Source organism: Stenella coeruleoalba (genome assembly GCF_951394435.1).
Source record: "Stenella coeruleoalba genome assembly, chromosome: 1".
Lineage (NCBI taxonomy): Eukaryota > Metazoa > Chordata > Mammalia > Artiodactyla > Delphinidae > Stenella > Stenella coeruleoalba.
Window position 1 is genome coordinate 131,719,016 of NC_137169.1, and position 18,049 is coordinate 131,737,064.

Here is an 18,049-nt window from a genome sequence, read left to right on the forward strand (position 1 = left end):
TTCTCTAACACCATACACAAAAATAAACCTAAAATGGATTAATGATCTGAATGTAAGAATGGATACTATAAAACTATTAGAGGAAATCATAGGCAGAACACTCTTTGACATAAATTGCAGCAATCTTTTTGGATTCACCTCCTAGAGTAATGAAAATAAAAACAAAAATAAACAAATGGGACCTAATTAAACTCAAAAGCTTTTGCACAGCAAAGGAAACCATAAACAAAATGAAAAGACAACCCAGAAAATGGGAGAAAATATTTGCAAATGATGCAACTGACAAGGGATTAATCTCCAAAATATACAAACAGTGCATGCAGCTCAATATCGAAAAAACAAACAACCTAATCTAGAAAGGGCAGAGTATCTAAATTTGGCATTTCTCCAAAGAAGACAGATGGCCAACAGGCATGTGAAAAGATGCTCAACATTGCTAATTATTGGAGAAATGCAAATCAAATCTACAATGAGGTATCACCTCACTCGAGTCAGAATGGCCATCAATAAAATGTCTACAAACAATAAATGCTGCAGAGGGTGTGGAGAAAAGGGAACCCTCTTAACACTGTTGGTAGGAATGTAAATAGGTACAGCCACTATGGATAACAGTATGGAGGTTCCTTAAAAAACTAAAAATAGAGCTACTATATGATCCAGCAATCCCACTTCTGGGCATATATCCAGAGAAAACCATAATTACAAAAGATACATGCACCGTAATGTTCTATGCAGCACTATTTACAATAGCCGAGACATGGAAGCAACCTAAATGTCTATCAACAGAGGAATGGATAAAGAAGATGTGGTACATATATACAATGGAATATTACTCAGCCACAAAAAATAATGAAATAATGTTATTTGCAGCAGCATGGATGGACCTAGAGATTACCATAAATACTAAGTGAAGTAAGTCAGACAGAGAAGGACAAATATCATATGATATCACTTACATAGGGAGTCTAAAAAAAAAGATACAAATGAACTTATTTACAAAACAGAAATAGACTCAGAAAACAAACTTATGGTTACCAAAATGGAAAGGTGGGGGGGGGAGGCTTAAATTAGGAGTTTGGGATGAACATATACACACTACTATATATAAAATAGATAATCAAGAAGAACCTACTTTACAGCACAGGGAATTCTACTCAACATTATGTAATAACTTAAATGGGAAACAAATTTGAAAAAGAATAGATATATGTATGTGTAACTGAATCACTTTGCTGTACACCTGAAACTAATAGAACACTGTAAATCAACTATACTCCAATATTAAAAAATAAAAATTTTTATAAAGGGGATAGAAGAAAGTCTCTAAGGTCCTTTCCCTGGGCAAGTGGGTGAATGGTGATGACCTTCCTTAAGATGGGGAGTAGCAGGGTTCAGGGTTCAATAAACTATAGTTGGATATACTGAGTTCGAGACACTTGTTAGACTACCAATGGAGATATCAAGTTCGATATTGGATATATGAATGTGGACCTCAGGGAAAAAGATGTGACTTGAGATACAAATTTAGGAGTCATTAATCTTTAAATTGAATTTAAAAGTATGGGACTCCATGACATGACTTAGAGAATAGACATGAAGTACATGGTCTAAGTCATGAGACATCATAATATTTAGAGTGTAAAATGATAAAGACATTAAAGCTCAGGAAAGAAAGTGAAGTTGGAGAAAAAGAGGAGTGTGTGGTCTCCATGACAAAGTGAAGAAAGAGTTTCAAGAATGAGTGACTGACTGAATCAGATAGTTTTGAGGGTAGAGTAGGTTGTGGACTGAATATAGAACTTTGGATTTGGCAATGTCTGAAATCCTGATTTAAATGGATGCAAGAAATAAAGTAGAGAAGGGAATACAGATATAGAGTCAAAGAACTATGGATGACTTCAGTGAAATGGTAGTTGGAGATAGACATGGTGGTGCGAGTATCAAGGTAGCAGGAACTTGCTAGGAAGTAGGTGGTCACAATGGCCTGGGGGGTGATGATAAGCAAGGGGAGTCTCTACAAACTGTAGTCTAGGTAATTCATGGGAAGTGAAGGGATTGTTCAAAGAAGAACTTAAGTTTATAAGGAAATTTGAGTTTCTAGAGAGCACATTGGAAGTTTTGAGAGTCTAAGAAAGGATGTAGAATCAGGACAGCTTGAATATGACAGTAAGAGTCCTGGTGATCAGAAATGACCTGGGAAACTTGGACTTTTTGTGATTAGGTTAATTGGCATTATCATCCTAAGCCTGATTGTTGTTTCAATAGATAATGGATTCCAATTCTACTTGGGACTGGTCTCTCTGGCATTCTGTAGTGTTATGGCTGGAATTTCTGGGAAGTGAGGAAGGACGGGGACAGGGTCTCTATAGGAGCATGATTAGCTCTGCTGATCAAAGTATTGTGGAAACCAGCTTGGGGTCTTTGGGACAACTCTGTAGAGAAAGAATGATTATATGAAGTGAGTACATGTATGAGTGTGAGAGTGAGTGTGTGTGTGTGCTTTTCTCTTCATTCAACAAATATATTTTGTATGTTTTCAATGTGCTGGATTCTGTGTTAGTACTGGAGAGACAGTGGTGAGCAGAATTGAGATACTTCCTTTCATGTTACAGTTATTTCTTTTATCTTCATTGTGGCCTACATAGATTTCAAAATCTACCTATAGGTTAAGATCCCTAAATAATAAGTTGTCTCTTAAAAATGCTACATTGCCAACTTTATTCTCATTTTAAAAATAATCTTGGAAAATACAATCCCAAAATAACATCTGACAATTTACAATCTGTGGACACCAGATCCCTATTTTAGAGGTGTCTAGTAGTCATTTAGTTTCCCACTAAATTGTATATGTTTAGCATAAACTCAGTATCTTAAATTTTGTGAGATGTTAAGTTTCATACTTATGATTTCTCTTAGCACTGTTTCTTAATTGTCTATAAAATCTTTGCACATCAGAATTTCTGTTGGTTAATAAGAGAAATGAAATCCAGTTTAGAGATTTCAATTTATAAATAAAAAGACATTCATCTGACTTTCCTCTAGCTCCTGTGAGAAAGCTAATTTAACAGTATAAAATATTCCCTCCAGGTATCTAATCCTTCATAAATTGACTTAAGAGATTTTCTATTTGACATAATAACCTTCCAAGAGACAGGGTTGCTTAATTTAGGCAGGTTTAATTGCCTCTGTAACCACAATTTCGAAAAAAGCATTCAAAAATATTAAACATCTTACACTTTGTCTCTTTGAGAAAAATAACAAAATGCTTCTAATGCTTCTGCTTCTATTAATTTTGAGATTTTATATGAGGCTTGTAAGGGTATTCAGGATTGGATGAGGGCTGATACCTATAGTCCTTAATTATAAGAAGTGATTCATGTCACAACAATATATAAAAGGGAATATAATAATTTTTTTAAACAACTAATTTTTCTTTGTCTACAGACCCTGAAACACGTTCTATTATGTATTTATGACATCATTAGTATTGAGAAGTAAAACATGCAAAAATAAAACAAGAATAAACTGGATCATTCATAATTTTAAATTTGTCATCCAATTTTTGCAAATCAAAAAGAAAAATTAAAGACATTTCAACATTTAAGATCTACTGTTTTCCTAAGATGGCAAAGAACAGGTGTATTCGACATGTCAGACTTGCATGGAAAGGATGCCAGAGACATTTGTAGTAAATTGGATGTGATCCAGACCACAATGACCTCAATTGAAATTGAAAAATTCACAGGAGACTGATTACAGAAGTGGGAAGTTAAAGATATGGAAATTACTCTTGATAGACATGACACAATTTTAGCTAAAAATAAGAGCACTAAAAGCTATAAAAATGGACAGTGATGGCCCGGAAAACAAGCAAGGAGCATGCAGCATCCAGGGCTTTTTTCTTGAAACAGAGATTTTTTAATTGTACAGAAAAATAATTGTTATTGCTCTGATTTAATTGCTCACAGAAAACTAATGTTGTATACTCTCACAAAGTGTGGAACTTTTGAAACATCTGAAAATTCTTCCTCAATTAAAATGCATGTAAATAATTTCAAGAACTTTCTCTACTTGGAAAACTCTATGGTTGAATACTAATGAGGGGGGAACATGAAAGAATTTAGTTGACAATTTAGCACTATTTGCAAAGCTTAGATCTTATATATTCTCAAAATATTTGTGATGTGGAGGCAACTCCATTTTAGACTATTACCTCCTTGAAAGTGATAGCAAATTCATATATAACTTTTTAACACTCACTCCCCAAACATCTCTGGCAACTCTTTTTTAAGAAGCAACGACCCTTCCACCTTCTCCACTTGGCCCTTAAGTATATAAATGTTTGAGAGCTCAGAAATTCACCCAGAGCTCACCTGTATTTACTCTTTCTTCCAAGATGATCTCGTGTCTCGTGGATTTTAGTGTCCTAACCTTTCTGTTGAGCCCAAGAGTTTATGTGCAACAGTACACAAAAGCCTTCAATAACTGCACATGGAAGTCAAATACATAACTCAGAGCTGATATTGCCAAAACAGAATTGTATTTTTTTCTTCATCCCTCAAACCTTCTAGCCCCAAGATTTCACCTTTTCAGTAGAAAGCATCATACTCCAAATACCTGGGATAGAAGACTCTGTCACCTCTAATATTTCTCTTTCTCTCACACCTCATACTCTGTTTCTTAGCATGTCATATCAGCTCTACCTCCAAAAACAGTATATAAAAATCAAATTCTCACTATCTCTTCCTTGTTCAACACTCCTTGTAGTATGCTGTGGACCACTGACATTTGAATGGAAACACAATAAATTTATCACTAGGGAAGTCAAAGTTTCTGCCTAAGACCTAAAAACTGAAACTTGGTTCAATTTATTTCAAAAAGCATTTATTCAGCAGTGAAGTTCCGGGGACTGCAGCAATAAAATGAATACGACATAATTTTTTTACTTACCCAAACTTATGTAACATTTACTCCGTGAAAGCCCTGTTGAAAACATTTTGCACATATGAACCCTTTTAATCTTCATAGTGGCCTGTAAGGTACATGCTGTCGCTGCCCAAATTAAATTTCACAGATGGGGGAACTGAGGCTCAAAGGGATTCAGGGAAGTTCCCAAGGGCACATGGCTGATACACAGCAGAGCCAAGAGTTGAACCTGAGCATCTGGCTTCAGTTCCTGAGCAGTTCACCATCGCACTCTGCTCTCATTGTCCCTGAACAAATATATACCCAGTGGGGGAACCATAGAACAATTTTAGTGCATAAGAGAATGTGTTGAAATAAAGTCATGGCCACCGTGTTCTAGAAACACTCAAGAGTTTTTTTTGTTTGGTTTGGTTGTTTTAGTGGGTAATATTTTCTAATTTAAGACATGTTGAAATATATTCAGTGAAAAGAAAATGCTATGGGAAAAGCTGAGAGTTGGGAAATAGCATTTTTATTAGGACCAAAATTCACTTGGCAAAGGGAATCAGATTCATTTTCCCATTTAAAGTATGTTTGTTTAGTACCTCCTGCAGGGCAAGTCTCATTCTAGGCAGGAGGGATACAGGATGCATTAAGCCCCTGCTTCTAGATTCTAGAGGGAGGAGAGAGAAAATAATCAATTAGCCAGAGACATCCAGATAATAAAGAATGCTGTGAAGGAAACAAAATGGGATGAACTAACAGAGAGTGACACACATGAGGGAAGGGCACCATTGTGAGACGGGAACACCTCTTCCAGAGGCCATAAGGCAGGAATAAGATTGTTGGTTCTAGAATTGTGATGAATGTCATTGTGCTTGAACAAGGAAATGTAAAAGGAACTGTGTAAGATGAACTCTGGGAGTAGGCAGGGTCTATATAATAGACAGCCTTAAAGGCCATGATAAGGAGTTTTCAGTCGGCCCTAAATGTGATAAGAAACCTTTCCAGGGTTGAAACGGGAAAGCAACAGTATTTGTTTTATATTATGAAACTTAGGTGAGCTGCTGCGTAAAACCACAGAATTTACGTTACAGTCTGCTGTGGGTCCACACCACTTTTCTTCTTTACTCTGAGATCCAGACGGCAGAAACAAGCCCTGTCTAGGGCCTCATTGTTCTAGCAGGAAAAGAAAATTAGCAATGGTACCACCACATGATGTCCTTACAAGTTCTGTCTCAGAGGTGACAGACAACACTTTCACTCGCATTCTAATAGGCAAAGCAACTCATACGGCAGAGTCTAAAAAGTGGGGCAAGGAAGTATACATAGTCCTTTACAGGGAAGGGCCACGAATAATTTGAGAAGGTAAAATGACCTACAATAATCATGGTTGCTGTAAAAAATTTCTAAAAATAGAAAATCAGACTTTGAGGGTAAGCGGGGAGCTCAGTTACAAGGAGTCTAAGCAAGAGGTGACTTTGACTTGATTGAGAGTGACAAAAGAGGAAACGGAGAGAAGGAGACAGATTTGGGATATGTTGTGATGGCCACCCTGATAGGAGTTGATGATGGACTGAATGAGGATAGGGTGGGGAGGGAGAGGGAAGAATGAAGGATGACTCCTGTTTATAACAGGAGAAGCTGAAGATATCCCTGACTTGTGATGGTTTGCACCATTCAAGTAGTATCGAAAACTTTTCATCTAAATATGAAGACTCCTGACATTTTGTCACCAATGTCATAGCTTAACTCCTTTCTCCATTTCCAGGAATAATAGATTGCACAAATATCAAAATTATATAGACCTTTTATAAAAAGTAGAAAAGCATTTTAACAGCAAAGAAAGAGCTGAGGTTGCCATGATTTATTTGTTTAATTAATGGATAAGGAAATAAAGGACTATAATAGTGCCTACTGCTAGAGAACACACTAAAAGAATTATGAACAAGGAATTTTTATTTTCGGATCCCCGTCATGTGATATAGATGTGCAGAACAGCATACCATCCACCCCAAAATGAGATGAAGCTCCTAACCTACCAGACATATATATTTTCAGTGATTAAAAAATAATAATAAAAACCACTGTTGGTACAAGTTGAGTAAATAGACACTTTCACATAATCCTGCAGGAAGCATAAATCAATCCAATATTCTACAGTACAATCTGACAGCACAAATTGAGTTATGAAATGTATCAATTTTTTACTCCAAAGATTTCTATTCCTGGGACTCTATGCTAGACAAATAGTCAGATATAGTAATAGCATCTCCCTCATACCATTGTGAGTATCCATTGAATCCACACAAGTAGAGCTCTTAAAGGAGTGTGCCACATAGTAAATGTTTATCAAATGCTAGCTATTATTCATTTTACACTTATGTTAATAGCAATGGGTGCAGTTTTTAAAAATCTGGAATGAAATACTCAAAATTTTAGTAAAAAGTCATCAAAACCTTTATTTGTATTGATTTTCCACATTTTCTAAAATAAGCATATATTATTATCTTGAGTCTAGGTAGGAAAAATGTTTTTAAAGAGGTCCAAGTTAAAGCTAAGACCACATGACAGAATAAGTTCATTTCTTAGCTTGAATACAGGAGTCTATTGCAAGGACTCAGTTGAATATGAAGATATAATAATCTACTGCAAAAAAAATATCAAACAACGTCATTTGCGGGGTTAGGGCTTCAATATATACATTTGCAGGGGACCGGGGTAGGCACAAACATTCAGTTCATAACACCTAAGAAGTGCAAGAAAGATTTTCTACAAACTTTACTTTTGATGGGGAACTCATAATTTGATTAGATTGGCAGAACTCTCAATCTCAGTCATTTTCTTCAATTCTGAAAATTATGTCTTAGTTTCCAAGATTTAGTGTTAAGGTTGCCACCACCTGTGAGGGATCTTTTGCTCATACATTGTACCCGTGAGACACCTACCTTACCTTTTCACATGACCCATGGTGAGTTCTCTTTTATATTTGGGCCACGCTTAGAATATGGGAATATTTGCGAGGCTACTGATGGGTAAATAATCCAGACAGTCCAAATAATTATTCCTGCTCAGGGTGCTCTTGATTCTCCCAAACTATTGCTGAAAAAATAATACATGTTCTTTCTTTTTTAGGGGCTCTTGGGACCCACAAACCTGTCTCTCTTTTCCCTTCTGCAAAACTGAAGCAAAATCTTTCACAAGAACTTCTCCAAAACATGGTGTCTAAGTCATGGATCCATTTTCTTATGTCATTCACATTTCTAAAATAAGACTTTGGAGGCAAAGTCTGTATTTTTCTTTTCTACTATGTCACCGACTCTTTCCTGATGGTATTATCTCAGGATATGCTGCCATCTTAAAAGTATGGAAGGAAAATTTTTAAACACAGGGAGCAAAAAAAAAAAAAACTCAACATAAATTAACACCTCAAAATTGGACAATGAAAGGTTTCCCATTGGATTTGGCAATAAGGAAATTGCTGGTACTTCAGAGAGAGGTGTTTTAGTGGAATGCTTGTGCTAGAAGGCAGAATGCAATTGGTAGAAATTTGAGTAAGACATAAGAAACTGGAAACAGCAAACAGACTGAAGAAACATGGCTATGAAGAAAGAGAAATATAGAGTGTTCAATAGAAGAAAATAAGGGGTTCATGGAAAAAATTACTTGTAATGTGCAACAATACTATGTTACTTATTGACATTGGATATAGACAGTATATTTTCTATATCAAAAATCACATCCCTATATATATATGTTAGCATACAGTATTTGTTTTTCTCTTTCTGACTTACTTTACTCTGTATGACAGACTCTAGGTCCATCCACCTCACTACAAATAACTCAATTTCATTTCTTTCTATGGCTGAGTAATATTCCATTGTATATATGTGCCACATCTTCTTTATCCATATATATGGAATCAAAAAAAATAAAAGGTTCTGAAGAACCTAGGGGCAGGACAAGAATAAAGACGCAGACATAGAGAATGGACTTGAGGACACAGGGAGGGGGAAGGGTAAGCTGGGACGAAGTAAGAGAGTGGCATGGACTTATATATACTACCAAATGTAAAACAGATAGCTAGGAAGCAGCCGCATAGCACAGGGAGATATGTATAGCTGATTCACTTTGTTATAAAGCAGAAATTAACACACCATTGTAAAACAATTATACTCCAATAAAGATATTAAAAATTCTTTTTAATTAAAAAAAAATCACACCTTTTCATGCACCTTGTACAACTATTAAAACTACTGTCTCTTTTGCCACAAAAGGAGATAATATTTTAAATCAGCACCATCCAGAATTAACACCTTGGACAAACTCATTTTCTAGAGCAACACGAAATAGATTTTTTTCATGAAAGCATCAGCCTTTCAAATAAAAAAATAATGGACAAAAGATGAACCAACTACCTACTGGTACCATCTAAGAAATTGCTTAACCTAAGGAACAAGCAATGACTCTTGAGTGGTAATTCATAAAAATTTATATGCTAAAATATGCTAAGGGATTACCCAAATGCCCTTCCCATACCCAACTTACATGAATCAGTTAAGAATATGTCACAATTACATCTCTCACCCTCTTTAAATTTATTCCCCTCTTCCAGAACCCCAAACATCTGCAAAAAATATTATTTCATCTATGGGCACATAATGTTTTTTAAGTGTATTACAAATCAGAGTGAATAGCAGCTATTCCACCAATTTGGCAATTTTGTAATTGTGAGAAATTTTAAGAGGTGTGGTGCATTTCATGATTTATCATTTTGCCCTTATGGAACTCAACAATTTTTTTGTGAATTAATTTTGTGTAATAAATGGAGATAAGGGGATATAGTTTAAAATAGACTTCCTTTTAATTTGTCATAAAATCTATTCTTAAAACAGACACATTTTAATAAAAAATTTAATACTAAGACCATTAGGACTTTATTTATTTATTTATTTATTTTGCGGTATGCGGGCCTCTCACTGTTGTGGCCTCTCCCGTTGCGGAGCACAGGCTCCGGACGCGCAGGCTCAGCAGCCATGGCTCACAAGCCCAGCCGCTCCGTGGCATGTGGGATCTTCCCGGACTGGGGCACGAACCCGTGTCCCCTGCATTGGCAGGCAGACTCTCAACCATTGTGCCACCAGGGAAGCCCAGGACTTTATTTGATATATTCATAATCAATATGTAGGAGTAACAGAGTCAAAAACTTAAAGCCAGTAATATTGAATGATACACTAATACAATTGATACAATAATAAATACAATTGATTTTTAATGACTAGTTGAAAATATGATAAGTAAGATAAACAGAATATTATCCTTCTGGGTTCTAGTAAGACTTCTAATTTTAGGATGAGAGCCAATAGGTTTTATAATAAAAAGAAATTATGTCATAAGCAGAATAAAAAGCATCAAGGTAAATTTATTAATATGTACCTTTATTACAAGACACATGGTAAGCTAAGAAAATTCAACATAAATCCTTTACAAAATTGGCCTTAAATTAAAAGACACATGAAAAGGAGCCCATCTAAGTAAAAATCAATGTGATAAATTGAGTTGCTCCTTCCAGTCTGTTATATATAAAAGTCAAGTATCTCCCTCAGTTGAAATATCTCAACATAACACCAGCTGAAAAAAGGTCTACATGGGGAAAAATAGAATCCATTGAGGAAAAAAAAAAAACACATTTTTTAAAATTTTGGTTTTACTACATTTACAGTTATTACAAAATATTGGCTATATTCCTCGGGATATACAATACAACTTTGAGCCTAATTAAACCCAATAGTTTGTACCTCCCACTCCCCCATCCCTCTATTGCCCCTCCCCCACCTTCCCCCACTGGTAACCACTACTAGTTCGTTCTCTATATCTGGGAGTCTATTTCTTTTTTGTTATATTCACTAATTTGTGGTAGTTTTTAGATTCCACATGTGACATCGTACCATATTTGTCTTTCTCTTTCTGACTTATTTCACTTAGCATAATCTTCTTTAGCCATTTATCTGTTGATGGACACTTAATGTTGCTTCTGTATCTTGACAATTGTAAATAATGCTGCTATGAACATTGGGGTGCCTGTATTTTTTCTAGTTAGTGATTTGGGTTTTTCGGGATATATATCCAGGAGTGGAATTGCTGGGTCTTACAGTAGTTCTATTTTTAGTGTTTTGAGAAACCTCCAAATTATTTTCCACCATAGCTGCACCAATTTACATTCCCACTAACAATGTAGGAGTGTCCCCTTTCCTCCATATCCTCACCAACATTTGTTATTTGTGATCTTTTTCATAATAGCCACTCTGACAGGTGTGAGGTGATATCTTATCTTGGTTTCAATTTGCATTTCCCTGATGATTAGCAATGTTGAGCATCTTTTCATGTGCCTGTTGGCCATCCACATTTCCTCTTTGGAAAAATGTCTCTTCAGTTCTTCTGTCCACTTTTTAATCATATTGCTTGTTTTCTTGATGTCAACTTCTATGAATTGTTTATATATGTTGGATATTAATCCCTTACCAGTCATATAATTTGCAAATATTTTCTCCCATTCAGTAGTTTGTCTTTAAATTTTGTCCAATGGTTTGCTCTGATGTGCAAAAGCTTTTAAGTTTAATTAGGTCCCATTTGTTTATTTTTGCTTTTCTTTCCTTTAGGAGATGGATCCAAAAAAAATTGCTGTGATTTATGTTGAAGCGTGTTCTGCCTATGTTTTACTCTACGAGTTTTATGGTTTCTGGTCTTACATTTAGGTTTTTAATCCATTTTGAGTTTATTTTTGTATATGATGTTAGAGAATGTTCTAATTTCATTGTTTTACATGTAGCTGTTCAGTTTTCCCAGCACCATTTATTGAAGAGACTATATTCTTGTCTCCTTTGTCATAGATTAATTGACCATAGGTGTGTGGGTTTATTTCTGGGCTCTTTATCCTGTTCCATTGATCTATGTGTGTGTTTTTGTGCCAACACCATACTGTTTTGATTACTGTAGCTTTGCAGTATAGTCTGAAGTCAGGAAGCATGATATCTCCAGCTCTATTCTTCTTTCTCAAGGTTGTTTTTGCTATTTGGGGTCCTTTGTATTTCCATATAAATTTTAAAATAATTTGTACTAGTTCTGTGAAAAATGCCATTTTAAAATTGAGTACAACAAACAATAAATGTTGGTTGATATAGATGAAGATAAAGACATATAGGTAGGTATAGAGGTACAGAAAAAGATATATGCTTAGTTAACAAATATTGAGTTTAACTGAACAATTTAATAATAATTTCTTTTTTTAAAAAAGGCAATGGGGTCATGATTAGCAAAGTGTACACTCAGTTCACCAATTGACAAGTCACTTTTAAAATTTTTCTTCCTTGTTTTCTATCTTTAATTCCTAACAATTAATATCTCCAAAATGCAGACAATTCTGAAATTTAAACCTGTCCATTTTACTGCTTATCAGCACTTCTTGCACTGGATGAGTAGGAGGAGATGCATAAGCTCATGATTAAAGGGATATTCTCCATTAGCTCCATGCTGAATCATTATGAGTATGTCTTATGCCTCCCTTTCACTAACATGAAAGTGAACAATTATTAGAACTTTCTAATAAATATATCTCTGCATTAAGTGTATAAATATCCATTAAAAAACAGGTATTTCACATTTATTCTTGTTTCGAAAGAAGTATCATTATCCCTGACTTCATTGTTCTCTTAAATTTCAGGAATTCCACCCAACTCTAAGCATGTTTTAAAACAATGTAAACAGGCATGCACTATATGTATCAGCCAGCCTAATTCAATAGAAATGATTTAAAACAACAGAGGAGCATGACCTAGATAAAGTTTTGCACCACCTGTTTTATTTTGCATTTATGTAACACTGGAAATCCAAGATTAAATAACTTGAAACTGTCTTACTCCCACAGAATCTAATTCACTGTTTTTCTCTAGACACTGCCTATATTTTCCAGATATATTTTTCCAAAGCAAATAAAATAAATTAATAAAATGAAAGTTGTTTTAATTCTTAAAGTATGCTGCAGATATCATCCCTTCTTGCTTTCTCTATGACCTAAATCAGTTAAATTCCATTCAGGCCTTGAAGCAGTAATTTTTCCACATCACGGTTTCTTTCTTGCTTGCCTATAATTAAGGCATACCTTCCCTAAACTTAAGGATACCCCCCCTTTTCCATACCTTTTCCTTACTTTTGCACTAATTCCTGAAATTGTAGACTCTACTTGACACATTTATTTCTTTGTTATCAATGCAGTTCATTTTAATGTTCAACTTCATCTATGGAACTAACTTTTATAAATATTCTGCAATAAAGTAGGACTTACTTAACATTTAGCACATGAGTATCCTGAGCCTTGAGATGGTTGTGAACTATCTAGAGCCACACTGGCAACAAAATGCATGACAAAGTCAAGAGAGACTATAGCTCCTAACTTCTGTGCACATCGTTCAAGCATTTTTTTTGAAGTCTCAGATTAGTGAATACTCTCAAAAGTTTATAATATTTCTGCTGAACCATAAATCATAAGATATTATAAACACAAAAAACTGATGACAAAATTTAAAGACAATTTTTTACTTGCTTATTTCACCGGCAAACTTTTAAACTGAGTAATCCATACCAGCTACCTCCGTTTCTCACCGTCCCTGTCCCTTCATGCTCTGTCATTTGACTCTCAATAGTCTACTCTAACCCCAGTGATGAAGGCCGCATTGAGCTGCTATTTGAACACGTTTAGGCTTTTTGAAAATTTCTCATCCTTTGGCTTCCGTGAGAAGAGACTGCTACACTACACTAACTTTCCTTCTGTATCATCAATCACCTCTTCTCTTATTCCATTTGTCTATCACACTCCTCAAATATGCATATGTTTCAAGGTGGTCTTCAGCACTCTGTGCCTTAGTCTACATTTCTTTTTCAGATTACAACAAATCTTGTAGCTTCATTTTTATTTGTATTCATGTGACCTGCTAAACATGCAAACATACACATATCCATAGACTTAAGTCTACATGCACATTCTTGGATGTTCATATATGCATACACATATATTCTCATATATACATGGATATGTCATTTATGTTATTTGTGTGTATGTGAGGATACATGTGAAAATAAAAGGATACAGACAGGTGAATATATAGATATAAACCTCATGTCTCCCCTGAGCCCAATTATCTAACAATCTACTATATATATATATATATATATCTACCTCAATGCCCTATCATGCCAAATACTATATATTTAAAATGAAATGTTAGAATTGTCCTCTCGTGGAACTGCCTTAGCTCTGTTGTCTTTTAGTTGTACATATGAGCCTATCTTTTTTTTTCATAATACAACTGATGACTTTATAACATCACTCCTTTTTTTTACCCTTTATTTTTCTTAGTCTAAGTTTTTATAAACTGACGCCAACTGTATTCTAACAATATTTGTCTATAATCTTCTTTGTGGACATTTTAATTTATTCCCATTTCTAATGAAATATGATTCTAAAAATAACTTAATTGTAAAAATAAAACAAATATTAACTAGGCAAATGGAATTTATAGGCTTTTTTTTGGGGGGGGGGCTACTCAAACCTCAAACTTCTGTAAAGTCTTCACCTCTTTCATTGAAGCTGAAGTAGTAAGACAATTTTTGTTTATTTATTTTTTCCCACTGAATTCTGTAGTTCCCTTACCTGCCACATTGCCTGAGTTGTGGACCTAAAGTGTAGGCCTAAGAAATCCTACAAGCATTTCTGCAAAATCTAAAATATATATGTGGCTATAACTTTGGATATTATGAAATTATCTGCTCAGACATAATGGATCTATTGAAAAAATAAATAAAACATTTGCACGGAAACTCTTCTCTAAAGACCTAACATTTTTTTTTTTCTCCTTCATTTCTCTAACTTACAAAGAGTCATTCACTCATCCTGCCTCGAAGATGATTTACATTAATTTCTGGGTCATAATTACAGTATCTGTGACTAATACATTTACCTCATTAATTTGGGAATGGATTATCTACAAATATATCACAAATGTTTTTTCCATTTTGACTGATATTCAAAATCATGTAAAAGTTAAAACAAACATACTGCTCATCCTCAAAGCTCTAATTTCTTACATTAGATAAAATTAAACTCTGCAGGGTTGACTTAAACTACCAATATTCTGTAGATTGTGCAGTGCAAAAGTAAAATAATAGTAATAATAACATGATAGCTAAAGAAATATGGTAAATATGATTAATTACTCTGTCTCACATTTCATTTAGACTGCCACACAGTTAAGACTGTTGTAATGACTGATACTAACCACATTGAAAAAAGTAATAAAACACAGATAACTCCTTTAAAGATGGCATTAAGTTATATCTAGTTAAGAAAAGTAAAATCAGAATTGGATGGAAAAATTCTATCAGTATGAACTGCCTGGCTTGAGCAAGTTCAGGGAAGGTAAATCTCTACTCTCTTCTTTTAATTTTTATAATTGTGTTTCCTCCAGATTAAGCTGATTTTATTTATTTATTTTTTACTTGTATCATCCATTTTATTCATTAGGTTTTATTTGAAAAATAGAATTCTTTTAAAAAAAAAGTGTAAATAACTGCAAGTCTATCCCAATCCATCAAGAATCTATTCCACTTATATTTTGGAGGCATTTATATCCCCTTTTCCATAGACTGAAGAACATTTTTCATTGTGTGATAATCCCTACAGGAGATACCCACCTTTCATTATCATAATTATTGTATGTTCTTTTCCCCTGCAAATCTCTTTTTCTCCCATCTTTTCTTTCCTTTCTTCACATATATCAGAATGAAGAGTGTACAATATACAATAAGGATTATCACTGTCAGAGGCAGCATCGGGAAGATTCTGGAAGAAATTTAAAAATTCAATTTCTTCCTTTATATAGGTTTAAAAATTGAGCCAAATTCATTTTTGAAGATGAATCATGTTTGCCTGGGATCATCACCCAGCCTCAACTCCATAAACAAAGAAACTATTTTAGCAATTATTGAATGGAATATCAAGAATTATCCATCAAGAATGATCTGTATAATAATTTTACAAATGTTGACTGAATTTGGTTAATGATATATAAACCTTTATCTAAAACAGCAACCTACTTATTCCAAGATTTATTAATATAATGTTTTAAAGAAGACATAGTTCTTATCAAATTGAAATTCAGTTAAGATGAATATATAAAGCTTATTTTATATGTACAATAAATATTTCACATCTTCCAGCAGCTCTCTATATAATTTTTCAGTACATGCAGCATTATTACAATATGGGTTAGCATTAAATGAGAAAAAGTAATTATAATTGAATGTAGATTACAAGAAATGAAGGGTAAAAGGCAATGATGTTCAGTGTATAAACAGATACTAACAGGAGATGCTTATTTAATTTTATCTAGGCAATATTGCTTGAAATTAAAACTTTAATGAATGTAATTACTAGTGCAGAAGCAAAAGAATATTAAATCCAGGTATAATTTTTCATTAAAGGTTTTAAATCACTTCCTTTTTTTATTCTGTGGTATAGTCAAGAAAAATATCAACTCATACATTATTGTTATTAAAATAATTATTACCTCTTTTTATGTAGTTAAGAACTTAATCTATATGCAGAAAATATTACAGAATAATTAAAGGAGGAAGTTATAAATGTTTAAATGTGCTAAATATCAGATGTACTGAAGAAATTTAATAATAATTCATTGCTTACTTACTATTCTATTATAAATGGAAAAAGAAGTTGCTTATAAAATATTAAGATCCCATTTTCAACTACTACAAAGCCATGAATTTCCATATTTAAAATAAAGTCTATTTATAAAATCATATGTCAGCAGTTATTCAGCATCAAAAGCAGAAGATATTTCAAGTTATTTGAAGTTGTTATTCTTGACCCATTTTAGAAATAATACAGAGGGCTCAAAAAAAGATTGCTTTCAAATAAAAGAATATAATCTGACACATGTGAGAACAAATATTTTCATATGACATATGAGAGTAGTGCAACAAAACATAAATTAAATATTCACTGGTGTTCAAAGGCACATAATCATAGAGTATATCATAATTTCTTGTAGAACTGAAACTAATTATAGGATGGAAAGTCTTCCACTGGACGTTTAAATATGGATTCATAATTTGTATCTATTATACAATTAGTTTCTATTTCTATGTTAATGTCTATAGGAAGCAGCATTATTGCCTCAAGACCTTGTGAAATTTATCTACAAACTATTCTCATGTAGGTTTATTTTAAAAAATACTTTATGTCCCAACCTACTGATATTCAGTCTTTGGGAATTTTTAATAATGTAGATTCCCAGGCCTTATCTATAAAGGCAAAATATCTGGGAAACAATATGACGAAACTGCTCGATTCCCTTTTACAGGCATCAGAATGTCCTTAAAGTCCATGTGCCATGAAGCAAACTGAAAATCAGGAAGAATCCAATTAAAACTGTAGTCATTTGTTTAGGTATATATCGTCAATTTTTCTACAACATGTAATCAATTAATCACAAATACATTATTTTGTAATATTGAAAACAATGCTATACATTCTATTATAGTGAATATTTTAAGTATTAATTAATTGTAATAATATTAAGTATTATCTAATAATATTGATACTAATGTTGCTATTAAGATATATACATTTTCTTTTCAAGCTAGGCTTAAATAACATCTTTAAAGATTATAACAATAGGAGGCAGTACTTCATGATATTAAATCTTTATCTTCTATAAATAGCAACAGCAAACCTTCATCTAGCAGTTGTGTGTGTTCAGCATTGTTCCAAAAGCCATGTAAATATTAACTCTTATAACCCTTAAAACCTTATCAGTGTTGTTATTTTACAAATAAGGAAACAGGAACATAAAAATAAGTATTTTGCCAACATCATGTAACTAGTATGAGACAGAGCAGGGATTCACACTCAAGTAGTCTGACTCCAGAACCATACTCTGTGGTTATTATGCATCGTACTTTATACATGGTATTATTTCCCTGGTGATTTAGAGCACTTGACTTTAGATTGAGTGTGTTAGTGTATATAGAAATATCTAGCACCTGGCAGGCATTGTCAGTTTTGTTTTGT

General features: G+C 33.7%; 2 long non-coding RNA genes across 3 annotated transcripts in view; both read right to left on the minus strand.

Moving 5' to 3' along the window:
• Positions 1–18,049, minus strand: part of LOC307182557 — a 585,550-nt gene that overhangs the window by 70,714 nt on the left and 496,787 nt on the right. The gene's annotated exons all lie outside the window — the stretch shown is intronic.
• Positions 13,944–18,049, minus strand: part of LOC307182570 — a 57,015-nt gene continuing 52,909 nt past the window's right edge. The window contains exon 3 of the long non-coding RNA XR_013827204.1: positions 13,944–15,799. This is a non-coding gene — a long non-coding RNA (uncharacterized lncRNA). The remainder of the gene's footprint in view (positions 15,800–18,049) is intronic.